Source organism: Mya arenaria, chromosome 4 (assembly GCF_026914265.1).
Source record: "Mya arenaria isolate MELC-2E11 chromosome 4, ASM2691426v1".
Taxonomy (NCBI): Eukaryota; Metazoa; Mollusca; class Bivalvia; order Myida; family Myidae; genus Mya; species Mya arenaria.
In genome coordinates this window covers 26,111,049-26,119,000 of record NC_069125.1, presented here as the reverse complement: position 1 = coordinate 26,119,000, position 7,952 = coordinate 26,111,049, and positions in this window count along the sequence as shown.

Genomic DNA, 7,952 nt, shown 5'->3' with positions numbered 1-7,952 from the left:
AAGCCATCATTTTTAATTGTGATGCTTATGCTGTTTGTACTTTTTTAATGATGTGTCACCAGTTCATTTTCCTTAGGGCCCTTGCCTTGGGCCTCTTAATAGTTTTCGACCAATGAGCCCTTGTCCCTGTAGTTTTAATTGTAATATAATTGAACTCAAAATACTAACAATAATTTGCCATTATTTAGCACAAAATTCAATAATCCCCCAAGTCTTTGACTTTAGTAATCCTAATGACTAAATGATATTTGTTATCAGGTATTGCATAAGGCTTTGGCCGTCAGTTGGGGGTGGGGGGGTATTTTTTTTCTTTGACCTAAACCGTTCAAGATATTGAAACGAAACTAGGTGCACATGTTGCCAGTGACTGTTCCCTGATGTGTAGTAAAACAGTTACGCCCCATGATCAACTGTTAAAACATAAGAGTGTTGGCATGCACTTTTGGTTGTTTTTCTCCAATAGCGAAAGTAACATTTAGCACTAGCTTTAAGCAATTATCCACAGTGTCAAAATGTATAATAGTATGCTAGATAATAACTTTTTTCATGTTGTTTTTAAAAAAAGTATGTACTCCGAAGGAAGACAATAAAGTCGCCACCCTTGTCTGGAGAATAAATGATAAACTACTCACGGTATTTCAATGAAACTTGACACATATTCAGAGGGAAATATGCACAACCATCTGGTGCATCAGGCAGACCAAATGCCAGTCCATTTAACCATTGTATACACATGATACATCAGGCAGAGCAAATATCATTCCATTCAGCCATCGTATACGATGTTACATCTGGCAGACCAATTGTTTGTTTGTTTGTTTGTTTGTTTATTTGAGTTTATCAAAGTCTGCCCGCCCCCATTGGCTGCATTATGGCTTGACCCCGCCGTGACGCCATCATGACTTAAATTGTGTTTAAATGCCATAAGTGACATGAGATAGAAGTGACAGCAATTCGCAATGTCAAATCCAGACATTGGAAGTCTTAAAGAAACAGAGTGAAATACAAGAGATCCGGGTGCGATACCCTAGCTCTTTGCGAAGAGACCGCTTGGTTCTTTAACGTGCTCGTTGTAAAGCACCGATACACGTGATACAACTTTCCTGGGTTAAACCGGCACTGAGTACACCACTTTTCCAAGCACTACCCTTTAAATGCTGAGCGCCATGCAAGGGAGCTACTTGTACCAACTTTTAACGTCTTTCGGTATGCGTCATACCGAAAGACGTTAAAAGTTGGTACAAGTAGCTCCCTTGCCCGCGATCGAACCCACGACCTCCCGCTCCGTAGGCGGATGCCTTAACCACTGGGCCACGGAGATGGTGGCTGACCAATAGTCATTGCAGTAACCCTTATATATTTGGTGCATCTGGCAGACCGAGAGCCATTGCATTTAACTTTGTATGCATTTAGTGCATCTATCAGACCAAATCTCATTGCATTAAGCTGTTGTGTACATCTGGCACATCAAGGAAGGGCGGTCTAATGACATTGAATTAAACTGTTGGATAATATAATTTCCTACGTTTGAGTAAAACGAATTAGAAGGAAATTAATTTCCCTTGTTTATAATGTAATAACCGCCAGGTGGCGATTGATAAGCACGAGGAATTCGTGCGAATATGAATGTAAAGGCATTCAGCTTTGGGGAACCGATCCGTTCACATCGATTCAATTGATTGTTAAATTTGAGGTCGTACCGGGCAGTATGCAGCCAGGGGCGTAGCTTGACGAAAATATTTGTGTAGGCCACGTTTTAGGGTGCCCGGGGACATGCTCCCCACCCCCGGAAATTTTGCTTAGCTAGGTGATTGTAGGTGCGTTTTGGCGTATATTACGTTGTTGTAAATTTAAACATTAAAGAGAGCAACGAAATCATTATGTTTTACCTTAACTTAATTTTGTACGTATTTTAGCTAAAGAAAACAGGCCATAGAACTAAAACATTGAACATTTAATTAATTAAATTTCACTCAATATTAATGCATTTTGTTGCCAAAATCAAAGTTAATCATATGTGTATTTGCACAATTAATGCCACATATATATATATATATATATATATATGGCATTAATTGTGCAAATAACGTCGGTTCTACAGCACAGTTGACTTTCCGGGATCATTAAAAAAAACTCTAACTTCCGGCATTTTCGCGACGCAAACACATTGATGACGCGGTCAACATCTATGATCATGCTCTTGTGGCTGTGGATTAGGGTCAATGATGACAACCTGTCGCTTTTCATTGTCGTTTGCAGGAAGTTTTATATTCGTTTCATTCCACTAAACGACCTTTCACAAGAAGCTGATGTAGGTGGCATAGTAAGAAGAACCTCGAATATTGTAAATATGCTAGGATACAGGTCCTTGTTGGTCTGCTTCGTGGTCTCTTGTAGTCTAGATAAACTTGCGGCTGTGATGCTCCATCTCACATTCCATTCTGTTTTAAATGTGTCAAATGTTTCGTGGCGATTAGGCGCCTTAGCAGCATAAATTGATGGCAGCATGTCGCTCTGCAGAATTTCAAGCTTTGAAGGCAATAAATGTTGTGCACTGTATCTGTCTTTGAAGACATTGTACAAGGTTAATCTGAAGTAGTCAGATGGTGTTTGCACCTCAAGATTTGCTCTGTTTTGCTGTCAACCAACTCTTCTTGGCATTGATGGTTGAATGTCGAAGCCTGATCTTATATCCGTTGCTTTCATGTACAGTCCATTCTATACATCAGAATCAGCCCTCCAGTCATTGCACAATTTGACAATGACGTTTGTTTCTTCAACAGCGCGTAGTAGATCATTGCCTTCCTTCTGAAGAAGATTTGTCAGGTTCACGGTAGTACCCAATATGTTGCGCCACTACAAGTGTGATTATGAATTCAAAGCGCAGTACAGCGGACAAATACTGGCCGGCCTTCTCGTCTCCGTCTTCAATACTAGTTTCAAGTGCGTGGAACACTACGGGAAACGCATTTTGGAACGTTTCGAGTGCGTCCGCACGACTGAACCATCGTGTCTCACATAACGAGCGAAGCTTAGTGCGCCGGTTTATTTCCTCTTTCGTTGCGACTTCTCTAGAAAGCTCGTCCTGAAACGCTGCTAGAAGATTTGCTGAAAAATTGAACAAGAATCCAATGTCCTGAACTGTGTCCATCATAGTTCGGACACTCGGGTGGAAACTGATACTGGAGGCATGATTGCGAAGTTCCTTCTAGCAGTTGTTGTTTGGTATTTCTATCAATTGAAGTCAAAGTGAGACTATCGAAATCAGGATACGTAGGAATATGTTCGGCAATATTGGCGCCAGACCGTTTACAATTTCAATAATAAAGCGCCCGCAAACTTTCACCAAGCCGATTGGTAATGTTTAATGTAAGGCGTCAACGCGCAGACTACTGGTATGCAACTTTCGATAAATTATATACGAAACATTAATGTCGCGTAAAAATGTACTTTAGAGCAAAGGAAAACGATATATTTGAAATACCAGGTTTTCTATATATTAAAGCGCATTTGTCGGAATTTCATCTTTTAGCCCCTCACCCTCCTATACCTTCAGTTTTTATTGCAGATTTGGCATTTTTATTTTTTCGGTTTTTCTAAATAATGTGTAGGCCGCGGCCTACACGGCCTATAGGAAGCTACGCCCCTGGGCCAGCAGTCCGTGTTTACTGAATAGGCCGTATAAAGCATGGTTTAAATCCTCGTGCAGAGGGTAAGTCGTATTGAAAATATGTTTGTTGATTTATATGTTATTACGAATTACATGTTTGATCATAATTATTCAATATACGTAGTAGAAAAGTGAAAAATTTAGAAATGATGAGTTTATTCAGTTCATATGTACTGTGTTACTAGTGAGAAAATGTTCTTTTGTTTTTAAAAGCATCGATAAATTTGTTCTAGAGAAAATATTTCCGCTATTTTCATATTTAGTGCTTCGAGTTTTACTAATAAAGAGTGTTTTTCGTTGACATATTATTAAAGAATATTTAGGTGACATTTTATTTCTGTTTTGCGAGCTACACGTTGGATAATGATGCAAAACAAAGAAGTCGGGACTACAGTATTCCGCGGTTCAACCACGTGGGTGTGAACGCATGCGCTGGTCAAGCTGGTCATCTCGTGACAACTTTTTTGGGTTGATGTCATCGCCTGTTCACGTGCCACGCTTCCGGTGTATTTCCCTCGACTGTTGGGTTTTTCTGTTATAATATCACCAGACAGCGTCACCCATAGTTGTGGCCATACAGGCAACATAAAAGATAAGTATTATAAATAAAATTCAATCAGATCTGAATTGAAAGAGAAAGATTTTAAGCAATGCTGTTAAATCTGCAAAGCATTAAAAATTATGATAATTATGGCAGAGCCATTGGCTTTAAGTTCAATGATGAGGCGTATGGAGCGTTATGGAGTCTGTCCGTGTGTATGTCAGTTAAATGTGTTCGATATAAAAGGAATTCATATACTTATTATTCAATATTCAGTTTGTAAATGGTGTGATATTACCGACATATTCAAGTACTTACTGTATATAAAAGTGTATATACATTAATTTTCACAATATTTCAAATTCGGTAGGAAAGGCATTTCTATGTTATACGCAAGGATTATCAAAAGTAGTAAGTTTTTAAATAAAACTGCTCGTAAAATGTCATGAAAGATTGATTGGGCTAATTTGGTATGTCCAGATTTGATATTTTTTCGTAAAACAATTACATTGTTTACAAAAAGAGTTTTTGGTTTTGAAAGATATTGAATAGTATGGAGAACACATGTATGATGAATGGGGTACTTTGTCTGAAGTGGCTGTTTGTCATGATACAGGTACTTGTTAATATGCAAATATTGTTATAAACTTATAAAAACCGGCATTGCTGATTCATGGAAGCATCGTCAGAGATGTTTTGTTATAGTACACAGTGGCATCACCAGTAATAGTTTATATGTAATTATTGTTATAAAGATTTTAACAAACGATATTGAAGAGTCATTACGGAATCGTCAAAAAGCTGATTCGTTTTAGAACACGGTGGTAATACCAGTAATAGTATATGAATGTAAATATTGTTTTAAATGTGTAAAATCAACATTTATGATTCATGGAGGAATCGAAAGAGCTTACTTGTTATAGTACACAGTGGTTTTACCAGTAATAGTTTTTATGTAAATATTGTTATAAAGTTATAAAAGCAACATTGATGATTCAACATTGATGATTTAACGACAGAATGGCCGGATGTGAAACATATGAAGTTATAATAAGCGGCATCGCTGATTTATGGCGGAATCGCCAGTGATGAATCATTTTAGTACACGGTGGAATCACTAGTACTAGTTAATATAAAGATACTGTTATGAAGTTATTTAAAACGGCAACCCTGATTCATGGCGGAATCGCCAGAGATGAATCATTTTAGTTCACGGTGGAATCACCAGTAGTAGTTAATATATAGATACTGTTATGAAGTTATTTAAAACGGCATCCACTGATTCATGGCGGGATCGTCAGAAATGAATGATTATAGTACACGGTGGTTTCACCAGTACTAGTTTATATGTAAATATTGATGTTTTGTTGATTTATATGAATGTAATAATTCTCCAGGATATAGCTATTAGTATCTTCAAAGTTTGAAAAATTCAATCTCGCTTGAGTTAGAATGGATACCGAGATACCAAAATGAAAGGGCAGACTTCTTATCTAGAATAGTGGATTATTATGATTGGGGTATCTCGTTTGAAATTTTGGACATATTTATTCAGAGGTTTGGCATATAAGAAGTAGACTGGTTTGCATCAGAACACAATGCTAAATTGACAGTATTTTTCTCTAGGTCTTGGAATCCGTCTTCAACAGGGACGGATGCCTTTTTTAGAGTCATACGCAAACTAAAAAAAATGATCGAGTAAAGGGAGTTTTGGTAGTTCTTTATTGGAAGTCAGCAATGTTTTGGCCATTATTGTGTCCAAATGGGATATTCATATCAAATATTGTTGATTGATTTTAAGGGAGAATATTTTGTAGATGAAAACTAATATGGATTTTATAACCTCCCTTTGCATAAATGTACAAAAGCGGCTTCGCTGAGCTAAGGCGGCTTCGCCTTGAGAGACATTCATAGGCGGCTTGGCCAGAAATGAATGAATTGTAGTACACGGTGGCTTCACCAGTACAGTTATTATATGTTGAAACATATTGTTATAGCATCAGTCATAATCCATGATTGTTAACTGAACTAATTTATGTGAATAAATTATAAATGATGGTTTTGCAGAAACATTTTCGTGTAAACGTCTATTTTTGCAGATGCATAAGGATGACATTTTACCAGATGGTTTACCAGAAGGCTTGGCGGGCAAGGTGGATCTTCTCCCTGAATTGCTAAAGAAGTGGATGGCAAAACGTATTATTCTCGAACGAAAGTTATTCATTCAGTTGGAAAAGTAGGAATCAATTTACGGTTTAGGGAGAAGGGATATTTTGCCTGCTAAAGTTTTTACTATTATAATATATTCATTTTCATCAGGTTGAAGTGCCTCAAGTGTTTTGCGACTTTCGCTCTTGCAACTGTATGGGTTTAAGTACAGTATTCATGAATGATACGTATTTGGTATAAATCTGTATAGTAAGCCCATAAGAGACAGTTCGATAATTAACATAGCTAGAACTCATTCTACCTTGTGTCAATTTCAACTGTTGAAAAAGGATTCAATTGATTTGAAATGAAGGATGATTTTATCCGAAATGTATACTGACTATACATGATATGCTGTTTATGATATATTATACGGATATATGAGATGAAATTATTCGGACAAATTGCTCCTGACATTGACGATATCAAAAGCAGTGAACATTGATTAAGACCTGCTGGAGAAACAAATGTGTTCAACGATGGAGTTGTCAAAAACATGGTGTTAATTAAGTGAATCTATTAAACAAAGACACGTGTAAAGGTTTCTTTATTGTTTGAAATCGGTATTTAGTTTGTAAACGGAAGATTAAATTTCCATGTCAATTATGAGTATATTTGGAAAAAATCATCATATTAAGAATATTTGGTTATTATTATCCTCTTACCCGTTCTTTGAACTTCATCGGTTTCCCAAGTGCTTCACTCACTGTGACTTCCAAAATAATACCATTGAAAAGTATTGATTTTGTTGTTTTCTATAGGAGGTTATAGAATGGTATTCAGGGAAATATAATTCCTACGTTTGAGTAAAACGAATTAGAAGGAAATTAATTTCCCTTGTTTATAATGTAATAACCGCCAGGTGGCGATTGATAAGCACGAGGAATTCGTGCGAATATGAATGTAAAGCTTTGGGGAACCGATCCGTTCACATCGATTGAATTGATTGTTAAATTTTACAAGAAAATGTTTATTGTGAAAGGTTTTCAGTTACTATGCAATTTCATTATAGGAATGATAAATATGTTTTTCATTTTTCTTCAAAGAACATAATCATGTAATGTACATTTGTATGAATTGATAAAATACGTATACATGAATCATAAAATTATATGTTTTTCTATACATCTTTGTTAAGGAGCTTATGGGTGATGAGGCCCGACATCTAGTGGTACGAGACAAATCCTGTAAATCTGGATGACAAACGGGCAGAGGTTTCTGAGTTTTCCCCAGAAGGAGGGTTTATCTCAGTTTTTCCTCGGCCAGTCGACCACGTCTGTAAGCTCCTTTTTTGTCAAGCATGTTGTTAATAAGACATACTTTGCTCATGTTGCAAGTTCATGCTGTATGTGTTAATCGGTTTCCCAAGTGCTTCACTCACTGTGACTTCCAAAATAATTCAGGGAACACTTGTGTATCCGGCCGACCAAATGTCATTGCACTAAACTCTTGTATTCATTTGGTGATTTGGCTGACCAAATGTAATTGCATTTAACTGTGGTATACATGCATCTGGTGTTTTACATTATGTAT